This window comes from Marmota marmota, unplaced genomic scaffold (assembly GCF_001458135.2).
Source record: "Marmota marmota marmota unplaced genomic scaffold, marMar, whole genome shotgun sequence".
Classification (NCBI taxonomy): domain Eukaryota; kingdom Metazoa; phylum Chordata; class Mammalia; order Rodentia; family Sciuridae; genus Marmota; species Marmota marmota.
Window position 1 is genome coordinate 15,472,304 of NW_026000153.1, and position 15,594 is coordinate 15,487,897.

Here is a 15,594-nt window from a genome sequence, read left to right on the forward strand (position 1 = left end):
ATGTCCTGTGTTCAATTTCCAGCACTGAAGAAAAACAAAAAAGATAAAGGTAAAACTATTTGTTAGTGTGTATCCAACATAGTCCTAATAAAAGAAGTTTTAACTGAATGCTCATTCACAGGGTCAGCTGTAAAACCTGTAGATTTTAACTCCTATTGCTTTAATTCAGTCCTTTACCAATTTTTGCCTGGCCTCTTGGCATAATCCTCCTGGCTTCCCTGTGCTCCACATTACCAGAAGTGTTGCAGAGGAGACCTGCCGGCAGAGCTGAAGTAGCTGCCGGTATCTATAGCTAGAAGTTCTTGCAATTCCACAGGAAGATCGTCCAGTGAGTCATCAGAGTATAGACAGGAGTTGATTATAAAAGTGAAAAATGAAGGTAATGAGATAGGCACCATACACACTGCCTCTGGAGAGAACAGTATGGCTTTTACAGAATCTAGGTGTGTGTGGTTTTTTTTTTTTTTTTAAGTTTTGAGTTCTTTCATTCTTAGTTTTGCATTCCCCCTTTTGTAGAACCCTCAGCAAATTTCCTTTGGGAGAATCCTGATGACCTAGTAACAAGGTATGGGTGTGACTTATGCAATTATCTATGGTTTGACATACCCATTTTCCAGATGTTTGTCTGTTTTGTTAAGGTTCCCTGAGATTCCTAGTTCTATAATCTATGGCTTGTCTTTGATGTATATGCCTGATGTCCTCCCTATAAGTTACTGCCCTTTGTTTTCCTTCCCACACCTTCTTGCTCATGGCTGACTAGTTATCTAACAGAAAAATCTTTCTAAAATTTAAGTTTGACCATACCGTTATCTTACTTGTTGTCTCAATGACTGTAAAGCAATGAATACCAGCCTTCCTTTGCAATGTGATCTCCAATCAGTACAACCAAAGATACTTACACATCAGTGATAGAAACATGTGCTATTTCCTAAATAATCTATGTCCTTGTAAGTATCTGTTACTGTTTTTTTAATATTTATTTTTTAGTTGTAGTTGGACACAATACCTTTATTTTATTTATTTATATATGGTGCTGAGGATCCAACCCTAGGCCTTGCATGTGCTAGGCAAGTGCTCTACTGCTGAGCCACAACCCCAGCCCTCTATTAGTTTTAATCAACTGTGACCACTGTGACAAAAAGACCTTAACAGAACAACATAGAGAAAAAGTTTATTTTGGCTCACAGTTTCAGAGGTTCTTTCCACAATCAACTGACTCCTTAGCAGTTGACTATCGCTCCATGGCATAAGGACATGGCAGAGGAAAGCAGCAACCAGGAACCAAAGAGAGCTCCACTCACCAAGGACCAAAAAGTCACAGCCCCAGTGACCCACTTCCCCCAGCCATACCCTACCTGCCTACAGCTACCACCTAGTTAATCCTTACCAGTGGATTAATCTACTGATGAGGTTATACCTCTTATAATCTAATCTTTTACCTCTGAAAATTCTTGCATTGTTTCAAACATGAGCTTTGGGGGGACACATCATATCTAAACCATAATGGTTATGGTGCCTAGAATGAATTTTTTCCACTGTCTCCTCCTTGCACCCTCCCTCCCCTTTGCCCAAAGTTCCTCCATTTTTCCCATGCCTCCCCCTTCCCTGTATGGATCAGCATCCACTTATTAGAGAACATTTGGTCTTTTTGGGGGGGGGGATTGGCTTACTTTGCTTAGCATGATATTCTCCACTCCATCCATTTATGAGCAAATGCCATAATTTTACTGGTAATAATACATACCCAAATTGATTTTTACTTTTATTAAAATTAATTAAATGCTTATATTATTTTAATGTAATAAAAACTGATTTCTCAAAATTTTTTATAAAAAATAAATTGGCTTTTTTAGATTTAGTATGTGATTTAGTAACTATTTTAGGTTTTTTGTTTTTCGTTTTTTTTTTTTTAATGTGAAGATAGGACTTCTGTATTTAAATTTGTATTCCTCTTAACTGCTGCTAATAAAAGGATAATCAGTTTTGATCACTTATTCAGTTTCAAGCCTTTATGTTTTCCATAATTAAAGGTAATTTACTTAAGTACCTTACATCTCCATTACAAAATACACTCCTGTTTCCCAGGAGGCCTATCAAGGGTAATTCCCAGAAATAGCAGCAGCAGCCAGGATGGAACCAAAGCAGCTGCAAGCTGTCAGCATTTAAGGAACTGCAGCCTGATTTCAGGAAGCAATGCTGGGGAGGCAGTAGACAGACATAAGGTCATACATCACCACAGAGACCAAGACAATGACTCACCAAAAGTCCCTTTCCAAACCTTAGGACATAGAGGAAAAAAACACCTGACTTCTGTCACTAATAAAATATTTATGTGTAGTACTTTACAGCATGTGATTGTAGAAGCAGAGAAATTCAGAACACAAAGCCCCATCAACAACAAAATCATGTGTATATGAATCAATTATTGTTGTACATAATATAAATTTAAGTACTTAGTATATTAAGTAATTACTAAAGTATTACGTTAGATACTATATACCACAATAATCCAATTAAGATTCCCAATATAATTTAACTTTTAATTATTTTAACAGTTTCAGAGTTGGCTTTGGAATACACAAACTAAGGCACAATACATGAAGGATACTATTTGACACATAGTAATAAATAATTCTTTTTTTTTTGTGGTGTCAGTTCACTGACAATGAATTCTTTTAGTTTTCATTTCTTTTAAAGTACCTTTAAACCAGGCCCAGTGGACCATGCCTGTAATCCCAGCAGCCAGGGAGGCGGAGATGGGAGGATCAGAGTTCAAAGCCAGCCTCAGCAATAGTGAGGTGCTAAGCAACTCAGTGAGACCCTGCCTCTAAATAAAATACAAAATAGAGCTTGAGATGTGGCTTAGTGGTTGAGGACCCCTGAGTTCAATCCCTGGTACCTGCCTCCCACCCCCCAAAAAAAACCCTTAAAGTACCTTTATTTCACTTTCATTTTCTAAGGATTTCTTAACAGACTTTACTTTTTAAAGAAGTTTGGGTTCATAGCAAAATTGAACAGAAGGTACAAAGAGTTCCCACATACTTCTTGTCCCTATATACGCATAGACTCCCTGGTTATCAACATCACCAGAATGGCACATAAATTACTTTTTTATGTATATTTTTCTAGTTGTAGATAGACACAATACCTTTATTTTATTTTTATGTGGTGCTGAGGATCAAACCCAGTGCCTCATGTGTGCCAGGTGAGCACTCTACCACTGAGTCACAGCCCCAGCCCCCATAAGTTACTCTTGTTGAACCTGAACTGACACATTTTTACCCAGAGTGCATGGTTTGCCCCAAGGTTCACTCTTGGTGTTGTGTATTCTATGGGTTTGGACAAATATATGACATGTAATCCACCATTATAGTATTATATAGTTTCATTGCCCTAAAAACATCCTCTTTGCCCTATTTATTCATGCTTCTCTCTCCACCTAACTCCTGGCAACCATTGATCTATATATTTTCTCCATGGTTTTTATCATCTCCACAATGTCATATATTTGAAATCATATAGATTTTAGATCAAATCCTTTCACTTAGTAATATGTATTGAAATGTCCTCCATATTTTTTGTGGTTTGATAGCTCATTTCTTGTTAGCACTGAATAATATTCCATTGTTGATGTATCACAGTTCCATTTACCTACTAAAGTACAACAGAGATTTTCTCCAGTTTTTGGCAATTATGAAGCCTCCATAAAACATCTGCTTACATGTTCTTGTGTGGACATACATTTTTAATTGCTCTGGGTAAATACCAAGAAGTACAATTGCTGACCATATGATAAGCTTGTTTAATTTTGTAAGATATTACCAAAACGTCACTACCATTTTTTTCATTCCCACCAGCAATAAGCAAGAGTTCCTGTAGCTCACTGGGTGTGGTGGCACATGCCTGTAATCCCAGTGACTCAGGAGACTAAGAGAGGAGGATCACACAATTTGAGACCAGTCTCAGCAACATAAAGCAAGATGCTGTCTCAAAATAAAAAATAAAAAGGACTGGGAATGTAACTCAGTGGAAGAGCACTCCTGGGTTCAATTCCCAGTGCAAAAACAAAAACCAAGAGATTCTGTATCTCCCTATCCTCACTAGCATTTCATGTCTGGGTTCTGGATTTTGGCCATTGCAGGTATGCAGTGATGTCTCTTTGTTTTAATTTGCATTTCTTTGGGGATATTTTTTTTTCCTAGAGGAAGAATTCTACATACTTTAGATAGGAAATAGATAAATTCTAAGGTTTATTCCCACCCCCATTTCCTTTCAGCAACTTTCATTGCCTTCTGGTTTCTGGTAAAAAGTGAGGCGTTATACATATCCTTGTTGCCCTGTTTACAATGTACTGGTTTTCTCCTTAAAGGCGTTATCTTTGATTTTGGTTTCCAGTAATTTGATTATGATATGCCGAGGTGTAGTTATTTTTGTACTTATCCTGCAAAAAAAAAAAAAAATACCACTTATCTTATATATTTCATCAAGTTTGGAAACACATTGGCCATTTTCTTCAAATTTTCAGTCATAATATCATATTCATTCTCTCTCTTCCTACCCTCTTTTCTCTCCCTTTCTCCCTCCTTCCCCTTCTGTAATTCTAATTACATGTGTTAGAACTCTCAGTATTGTTATCAAGTCACTGGGGCTCTGCTAATTTTTCCCAAGATTTCTCCTTCTTCTTTTTTTTTTTTTTTCAGATTGGATAATTTCCATTGATCTATCACCAAGAATACTAATTCTTTCTTCTGCTTTCTCTAATCTGTAGTTAAGCCTATCCAGTGATTTTTTTTAAAAAATTAGACATTTTAATATCTAGTTCTAGAACTTCTATTTGGTTATTTATGGGTTTTGTTTCTCTGCTGTAAATTACTATATGTTCATTCATTAAAATTATATTTCCTGGGTTAGAGTTATGGCTCAGTGGCATGTGTGAGGCACTGGGTTCAATTCTCAGCACCACATATAAATAAATAAATAAATAAATAAATAAATAAATAAAGGTCCATCGACAACAAAAATCTTTTTAAAAATTATATTTCCTTTACCCTTATCAAGTATAATTATAAGAACTGCCTTGAAATCCTTGTCTTCTTATTATATATAACACAGGAAGCATCCTATAATTGGTATTCAGTGACTGCCTTTTCTTTTGAGCACTGGTCACATTATCCTGTGTCTTCTTATGTCTAGGAATTTGGGGTTGTATCCTAGACATGGTAAATACATGATATGGTATATAAATTCTGAGCTTTGTCATGTTCTTCTCAAGAATATTGATTTTTGTTTAATGGTATGTAATTACTTGGCAGAACTTAAACCCTAAACTCTTATCTCCTCTGTATCTCTGTGATGAACAGTAGCTGAAATCTGCTCAGTTGAGGGTTTTTGTTTGTTTGGGCTCAATGCTTTCTGGAATATTCTCCTTCACTTTCTGGCTGTGGTTTCCCCAGACTGACTCTGAATTCTTAACCTACAAGTTTACAAGTTTCTGGGCCGGACGTATCCTGTATATTGCAGACTAAAGCTTTTCCTCAAGTTTAGTCTTAAAAAATGGAAAACTCACCCCATTCTTCCATTCTTCCATTCTTCCAAGGTTGATTCCACTCCATTTTCTATCTGCTTTGGTCACTTTTCAATGTCTTCATGTCATTGTTTTTCATATTTTGTCCAGAGTTATAAGGGTTGCTTGTGAGATGATTGGATTAGTGTATGCTACTTCATCACTAATGGAAATGGAGCCTCATTTTTTCTTCAATTAAGAAAAAATCTGCTCCAAATATGTAATGGAAATATGTATTTTCTGTTTGCTTATTTACTTATGTCAACCCTGTTACTCCCCATCAAAACATGCTTTGATTTCCTCCTCTTTTAGAGATAAAGCTTTTTTTAAAAAATAAGCTTTTTAAAAGAAGATCTAGAGGACCAAGTTAGTTAGGAGGACCCCTATCTAGCCTTTCTGTTAATAAGAAGCCACTAGAGTACTTTTTCTTCAGAACCTACATACTAATAAGACCTTTTGTTTATCCTAACTTAGGCTTAAATTTTATTCCTATGGATAGGTGAGTAGAAATATTGTAGACTAGGGTTTGTTTTTTTCTTTTTTTTTTTAAGGTTGAGAAGGACATTTCTGGGAACATTTCCAGGCCTTCCATTCTATTATTCTTTTTAATTGATGAAGATTTTATACAGTGTTTTTTTTTTAAAGAGAGAGAGAGAGAGTGAGAGAGAGAATTTTTTATTATTTATTTTTTAGTTTTCAGCGGACACAACATCTTTGTTTGTATGTGGTGCTGAGGATCGAACCCGGGCCACACGCATGCCAGGCGAGCGCGCCGCTTGAGCCACATCCCCAGCCCAAGATTTTATACAGTGTTTTTATGGAAGTTCACATGGTAAGTTTCTGAATAAAGGGATTTGAGTTCACATCCAGTAGCATAACCTCAGAGGAGAAAGGAAAAGGATCCTGGGACAAATCTGAGAATGAAAAATATTGCCGAGGAACTCAACCCATGAAGTCAATTCAATTCAAAAACCCTTCATGTGGCAAACTATGCTGGCCTAGGGGGAAAAGATTTGGGGGTATGATGTAAATGACTTTTTAAAAACACCTTACAGACTGAGTTTCTCTGATGATTCAAAGTCCAAAACTTGTAAAGTGCTGACACTACTAGTAGAAAATTCTATACCTGACCTCATGTGACAGGTTGCAGTTAAAACCCAAGTGCACTAAAATATAGTATAAAATTATCTTTGAGCTGTGAGTAAGGTATGTGAAACATAAATGAATTTCATTTTGAAATTTGGGTTCTATTCCTACTATATCTCATTATATATGTGCAAGCATTCCTGAATCCAAAGCATTTCTGATCCCAAACATTTTGGACAAATAATTCTCAACCTATAATTTACATTTCATACTATAATCTTTTTTAAGGATGAATAACATCTGAGTGAATGAATGAAGAGTTCCTAAACAACTTTCTCAGTAACTACTCTACTGCAGATAGAGAGGGAAATGGTGCCCTTGAAAGGGTAAAGTTTCTAAGCTGCAAAGCCTGAGCTAAAATGTAAAGGACCAGGCATTGTAAACCTGCTTCTAAACTGCAAAACATGGGTTAAATTCCTGAGGCAGTTAAGACAATGCCCTACTGGCCATTTAATTGATTTATAGCCTAAGATCCTGTGCAGTCCAGCACGTACACACCTCAGGGCCTAAACCAATCAGTTTAAATGTAACCCCCTCCTTAAGAATGACCTATCACTCCAGCCAGCCCTGTTCCCGCCAATGTATGTACTAATCAAGTCTAAGAATTGTTGTTTGACTTTCCCGTGGTGTATGGTGATTTGTTGAAGGAGACTGTGATGTATGTAAAGTCCCCGCCTTCCTCAAAAAAAGTGTACTTAAGCATTGTTCAACCCCGGCTCTGGGCTCTGGGCTGCTTTCCCTTCCTGAGTGAGCCTGGAGCCTCAGTGCGCTGAATCGGATCCTCAATAAATCCCCTTCTGCCAATTGCATGAGTGGTCTCTTGGTGGTCTCTTTCTCCGACGCTTCGCCGGACCCTTACACCCTCACCTCCTATTCTCAAGTACAATCATTTGAGATATCATTGTATCTATTCAAAGCTGTTGATGATGGCGTTGAACAGTTATATTGGTGAGTTTCAAGCCTGGAATGATTGAATTTAAAGATGAAAAAAACAGAGATTCAGCATTCAAGGAACTCATCTGGAAACTGTTTTACCTCATCCTGAAATGAGAAGGAATCAGACCTTTTTTGTTTTTTTCTGGTCAAATCTATATATAGCATATTTCTTTCTCTAACTCAACCAGCTAAGTCCCTGACCCAAACATTAACTTTCTCCATTGACTACATCATTTTCTTGATGTCTGGCCTTGATAGTTGAGCTAGAAAAGACAAAATCAGTCACATGTGGCTGAGTTTCCCATCATCAAAATAATGATTCTTGCTTGGCACAGTGGTGCACACCTATAATCCCAGTGACCTGAAAGGCTGAGGCAGGAGAATCACAAGGTCAATGTTAGCTTCAGGAATTTAGCAAGACCCTGTCATAAAATAAAAGAGGGTGCTGGGTATATAGCTCAGTGGTAAAGTACCCCTGGGTTCATTCCCAGTACTGCCCCCAAAAATGTTTCTTTTCAAATTTGCGCTTGTCACTTGAAACATTTGGGAACTGACCAAAATCAAATCTTACTAGATCTAGAAATCTGTAAGTCACTTTTTTGTTGTTGTTGTTTTGTTTTGTTTTTTGACTACTGGGGATTGAACTCAAGGGCACTTAACCTTTGAGCCACATCCCCAGCCCTATTTTGTATTTTGTTTAGAGACAGGGTCTCACTGAGTTGCTTAGTGCCTTGCTAAATTGCTGAGGCTGGTTTTGAACTCATGATCCTCTTGTCTCAGTCTCCCTAGCCACTGGGATTACAGGTGTGTGCTACTGCACATGGCTTGTAAGTCACTTTTAACAACAGTTACTCATTGTGTAGCTCCAATGTTTTCTTCTCCTGAACCACTATCCTAACCCTGCTCACCTCACCAGCTGGCTGTCTTATGCTCCCTGTGCATATTTGCATCATATATTATTCACCACATTGTACTGAAATTGCCCATTTACCTACCTATCTTCTGCATTAGACAATCTCCTTCTTGAGAATATGCTCCATCTCTCACTGAACTTTGTATCCTGGCCCTTTAGTCAGTACTTGTAATAAAATACTCAATACATGTTTGCTAAACACATGTGCCCAAGACACAACTAATGTGGGGACATTAACATGTTAATACAATATGACTAAAGATATTTCAAGAGAAAGATTCTGGAAGCAAATATGATTCTACATTACTGAAATTGGCTTTAAAAAAAATCTGTGCTTCCAAAGGCAATTTGCACCTAGACTTTTAAAAGACATTTCTATAGTAAGTCACGATACAGTAGTATTTGCCATTATTTAACAATGAAAATGCAAATCTTGTCCCTAAAATGCAATCATTTTTGAACTATGGCTTCTTCACAGTAAAAGGATTCTATTAAAGTCTTTAGAATTGTAAAAGAAAATATTTACTGTAGATACACACTTTCTGTAATTGCTTGTGATATACCACATAATCAAATATTATTAATGTTTCTCTCAGAATCTTGTCTTTATTAGAATAGAGAGAGAGATTGGGATATATAATTGGAAAAGTGTTTAATTTACCATGAGGTTAATTTTGGAAAATTATCAGATCTCTAAGAACCAACTTACCTAAGTTTAATATATCTCACTTTTCTTCCCCAAAATAGCATTACTGAGTTATACTTTCCTTAAGGTCATAAGCAGAAACATTGCTGAGTTTTCTTTTTTCTTTAGATCCTGGGAGAAAAATTTCTCTGATAACCCAGCAAACCCTTATTTACTGTCACCATACAAATGGAAACCAGTGTCAGTGAAGATACTGAGTTTTTGCTAGTAGTGGCAGGGTAGGATAATAGATATGACCCAGAAAAACAGGATTGCAGAATTGTTTTGTTTTGTTGAAATGAACTTTACTCCACCTCTCCACATTTCAAAAGTTTTACCTCTAAAAGATGAGAGGTTTTCTGTTCTTCATCCTAGAGTAATAGGCCAAACATTTCCCCATTTCCCAGTAGAGAACCCTGTTCTGTGGAGTCAATTCAGTTTCTGGGTAGAAATGGAGTCCCTCTCTGGAAAGGAGCAGGGGGAATATGATGAGAAAAGTCTTTCTTTAGGAAGAAATGTTGATAGAAAAAATAAATGGACTTGTGAATGTTGGTGAGTAAAAAAATAAAGTAACAAAGGGAAAGAGAAGAAATTAGATGATATTACTTTATGTCACTGTTCAAAGATGAAGACATTTTTTCAAGTTTTCCCACTATTAGAAGATTTATACTATAGGGGTTTTATAGCAGTGTAGCTCAGGGGCAGACCATCTTAGTTTTAAATTCTCACTCTTCCACTTGCTAGGCTTCTCAGTGCCTGAGTTTCCCCATCTGTAAACAGGGACAATGATAATACCTCCTGTCCTTTCATATTGTTGTAAGGATTAAATGAGATAATTTGCATGCTGAAGCTTGCATAGTGTTCAACAAATATTGGTCATTATTATTGTTTTTTTCTATGCCATAGTCTTTAATAATTTTTAGTCCTCTTTTTATTTCATGTCCTTAAAAGTCAAAAGGCTATCAATGAAGGAGCAGGAATCCATGAACTGATGTTTCTTGAAGAAAAAGAACTATCATTTATTGTTTTATTCCCAGTGCCTAGTGCCTCTTAGACAGTAAAGAAATGTAAGAACCATTATTATAAGACATAATTTTAATTATGAGTGCTACAGGTTGAGTTGTGTCACCCAAAACTCATATATTGAAGTCCTAACCCCAATCCTTCAGAATGTGACCTTATTTGGGAAAACAGTTATTGATATACTCAAGGTCAAATACTGGACTAGAGTGGACAATTTCTATTTTTTAAGTGAATCTTCTCAGAAACTTTGAATTTTTCCTGATGCTACAGAGCTTACAACATGGAAAAACCTCATTTCATCATCAGTTTCTATTCATGATAAGACTTTTGTAAACAAAAATCTCAAGAACTGCTGGGCCCAGTGGCACATGCCTGAAAGGCTGAGGCAGGAGGATTTCAAGTTTGAGGCTAGTCTGGGCAACTTAGTGAAACTCTGTCTCAAAATATAAAATAAAAAGGGCTGGGAATGTAGTATAGTGGTAGAGTACCCCTGGGTTCAATTACCAAAATAAAAATAAGTAAAATACAATAAAAATCTTAGAAACTTATTGTCTATCCCTGTAGGTCTATTAGGTATCAAGGAAGCCAAGCAGTGTCACTGCTTTTACTGCAGCAGTCTATCGGCTGGACTGGGCTGGAAGGCAGTACCTTTTTGGCAGTAGCAGATTGGAGGTTTTTCAGGGACAAACTCCCTAGGCTTAGTCAATGCTGCATTTAATAAAGCATCTCTAACCAGATGTTCTTTTAGGTCTTTCTGTCCTGTCTCTTTGAAGCCCTCTAATTTGTTCCTTAAAAGGATAGAAGTGACAAATATGATCCCAGGACAATTGCTACTCCACAAAAATCTTTGTTAATTATCCTTGTGTGACCCAGTTTTTAACATGAACTTGCTATTTTAATCCATTCATTTTTTTCTGTAATTTACTTACTATTCACTGTCTTCAACATGCAACCACTTTTGGGGTATCTATTATTATGCCTCTCAGAGTTAAAATATTCATAAAAAATAATTGAAACTTATCTAATTTCATATCAATGTCAGATCTGTATAATGTTCCTATCAAGTGCCTACTTAATTCAAATGAGATTTAATACAAAAAAAGGATCAGGGAAATCGGACTATTCTTTATTGTTACATTTATAATCACATGTCCTTGAGAATGAAAAATACTACCATAGTCAGAAATTTTGTGAACTGTTATTAGTAAACCTTTCACAATATTTTTGTAATAGTATTAAAGATATTCACTGAACTTTGATTTGAGTAAAATTAAACAATGGTAACTGTTCTACTACTATTTTCAATCTGCTTACTGTCTCTACCAACTTAGCAATAAAGCCAGAAAAATTAGCATGCTCCCAGCCTAGAACTTCTCACTATGCTGTTGGTTCCCAAAAACACTTACTTAGAAAACTTTTTAGAATTATGCCTAATCAAAAAGTAATTTTGGGCCAGGGTTGTGGCTCATTGGTAGAGCACTTGCCTAGCATGTGTGAGGCCCTGGGTTCGATCCTCAACACCACATAAAGATAAATAAATAAAGGTATTGTGTTCATCTATAACTAAAAAACATTTTTTAAAAAGCAATTTCATTTTACATTTGGTATTGTTTGGTCTGGATAATGCCTGTTTATATAAAATAATATCAACTAAAGCTCTCTTTTGGATTATATTGAAACCACCAAAAAGTTGCAGGCATCTGAAGATGATGCAACTAACTTGCCATATGGGTTTGCTAGGGCTGCCATAACAGTCCTATGTCCACAGTTCTGCATCTCAGGTTCAAACTACTTCAGTTGAAAATATATGGGAAAGAATTACATCTGTACTGAACATATACAGGCTTTTTTCTCTCGTTATTTTTCCCTAAACAACACAGTATGACAGCTATTTCCATAGCACTTACAATGCATTATTGTAAGTAATTTAGAGACAATTTAAACTACATAGTAGGATTTGCATAGGTTATATGCAAATACTACACCATTCTATGTAAGGAATTTGAGCATCAGTGGATTTAGGTACTCATAGGGGCTCTGGAACCAATCATTGTGGATAAGCAGGATGACTGCACTCTCCATGTAGTGTCCTTTCATTTTCAGAGTCTTACACAAGGGAAGGAAAGAAGACTGAAATTTCCAAGTTTCTGCCAATTTTTTTATGTTCCCCAAAGTAAGATTCAAGGTAAATAAATGTTCTTAGTTTAGCAGAACATGTATGAGTTTTGATATGCAAAACTAAACCAAAGACCCTAAATAAGTAGAAAACTAAATTGATTTGAAAATTAAACCAGGCATGGTGGCACATGCATGCAATCCCAACAATTTGGGAAGAGGAGACAAGAGGATCACAAGTTCAAGGCCAGCCTCAGCAACTCAGTGAGTCCCTAAGCAACTTAGCAAGATCCTGCCTCAAAATAAAATAAAATAAAAAGGGCTAGGGAGGTATCTCAATGGTAAAATTATTGGGTTCAATCCCCAGTATAACTTTAGGTATTCCCCAAGAATACCTAAAAGTTCATTTTAAGATGTTTTACTGGAGTCATATGAACTCTATTCCCTTAGCCTAAACTTTTAATAAAGGCATGTGCATACACACATATCCTGTCAAAAAAACTTTTTATGTCTAATGTGAATAGATTTTTTTGAGAAAAAGTCATGTTCCATGGCTGTATGGAGTTTGGTATGAAAAAATATTGATTTAAAGAAAGTCAGCTTGAAGGAATTAAAAGAAACATTGGATTTTTCCACCAACTGTGAGATGAGTATTAACTCAATTTTTGAAAGATTTGAGGGCAAAATTTATCAAGATGATTTTGGTTGCAAGGAACAGAAAAGAATCCCTGTTTCAACTTCACTTAAATAATAAGGGAGTTCATTATATCATATGACAGAAACTATAGAGGAAGAGCAGGAAATATGGAAGAAGGGTTGGTTGGTATGAAGGATGTAGAGTCTTTCAATATATTCACTCCGATATTTTCAGCTTATAGCAAAATGCTGTAGCAGTTCCTGGGACACATCCATATACAAATCCTTAGGCAGGATAAAGGCTTTTCTTGGGATCTTCTTATAAATGATATAAATCTTGCCAAAAAGCAACTCCACTTGACCTTCCTATATTTCTTTCTCTCTCTCTCTCTCTCTCTCTCTCTCTCTCTCTCTCTCTTCTCTCTTCTCTCTTCTCTCATTTTTCTTTTTTTGGTGGTACGGGAGGACCTTGTGCATGCTAGGTAAGCAACATTCCTATACTTCTAATTGGCCAGAACTTTATCAGATATATAATAATATGTCATTAAACCAATATCCTGACAGGGAGGATTGTTTCCATTCTGGACCCTTAATTACTTTAGAGCAAACAGGATTCATGCCTATTGCATTCACCTGAGTCATCAGGGGGATGAGCAGATACCTAACAGAATCAAAGAGTTTCTCATTATACAGTATATCATCACTGACATGTGAATCTCAAAGACAACACTGTACTGCAGGATTGCAATATTAATATGTGACAGATATTGATATTATAAATATATATTAAGAGTGTTTGGAAATCATTTATGTAAAGTACTTGGATTACATAGCTTGCAGTAGATTAAAGCTAATTTGATTAAATAGTATTATGTGTAAACTTGACTGGGTTTTGGAGTTCCCAGATATTTGGTCATACATTGTAGGTGTGTCTGTGAGAATGTTTTGGGATGACATTAACATTTGAACAAGAACACTGAAAAAACCAGGTTGCCTTCCCCAATGTAACCCTCATTCAATGGAGGGCCTGAATAAAATACAAATGCTAACTTTCCTCAAGTAAGAGAAAACTCCTGTGCCTGACTCATTAAACTGGGGCTTTGGTATTTTCCTGCTTTTAGTCTCATATTAAAACTGGCAAATCTTGGTCCTGAGACTGCTGGCTTTCTGACTTGAAGTTATACCATCTGCTGTCCTGGTTCTCAGGTTTGGGGCTCAGGCTAGAACTACATATGAGCTCTCCTGGGTTTCCAGCTTGTTGCCTATAAACCTTGGGATATCTCAGTCTCCGTTATCAGATAAGCCAATTCCTACCAGGCTCCTCGTCATATATATACAAGCACACCCTTTGCTGGTGCTATTTCTCTGGAGAATCCTGATTAATACATGAGCTAAGAACTCCTCCCAAATCAAGTACTTTCTCCAGTTCTTACAGGTGAATATGCATGCTTCTCACGTACTGTTGAATTTTGAGAATAATTAGAATTCTAGTTCTACTTTACTTTTTATTGATTCATTCATCATCACTGAGTTCTTTCTACTGGAAAATGGGAAAATATGGACTGAAGGGTCTTGGCTACATTCAGGAGTCATGGCAAAGCAATTTTTAAGAAATTCTCTGACCTAGATCACCTTAAAACTCTCCTATGATTTTAAAATCTTGTTATTATCTTAACATACTGTTCTCACATTTTTTGCCTTTGGACTTTTTTTTTTTTTTGATACTAGGGACTGAATCCAGGGGCACTTAACCACTGAGCCACATCCCCAGCCCTTTTTTATTTTTTTAAATTTTGAGACAGGGTCTCTAAGTTGCTCAGGGTCTCACTAAATTGCTGAGGCTGACTTTGAACTTTTGATCCTCAAGCCTCAGCCTCCAGAGCTGCTGGGATTATTGGCATATACCATCATGCCCAGCTCCTATGGGACTTCTGGCTTTATTTTTGTGTATGTGTCCAAAAAAAGAAAATTTAATCACAAAAATCGAAAGTAGACTCCTAAGTATCTCATTTTTTTGAGGCTATTGTAAATGGGGTAGTTTTCCTTGTTTCCCTTTCAGAGGATTTGTCATTGATATACAGAAATGCCTTTGATTTGTGGGTGTTGATTTTTGTATCCTGCTACTTTGCTGAATTCATTTACTAGTTCTAGAAGTTTTCTGGTGGAATTTTTTGGGCCTTCTAGGTATAGAATCATATCATTAGCAAATAGTGCTAATTTGAGTTCTTCTTTACTATCTGTATCCCTTCAATTTCTTTCGTCTGTCTAATTGCTCTGGCCAGTGTTTCAAGAACTGTGTTAAATAGAAGTGGTGAAAGAGGGCATCCCTGTCTTGTTCCAGATATTAAAAAGAATGCTTTCTATTTTTCTCCATTTAGAATGATGTTGGCCTGGGGCTTAGCATAGATAACTTTTACAATGTTTAGATATGTTCTTGATCAAAAAATAAAATACTTGGGAATCAATTTAACAAAAGAGGTGAAAGACCTCTACAACAAAAACTACAGAACACTAAAGAAAGAAATTAAAGAAGACCTTAGAACGGGTGGACCAATGGTACAGAATAGAGGACACAGA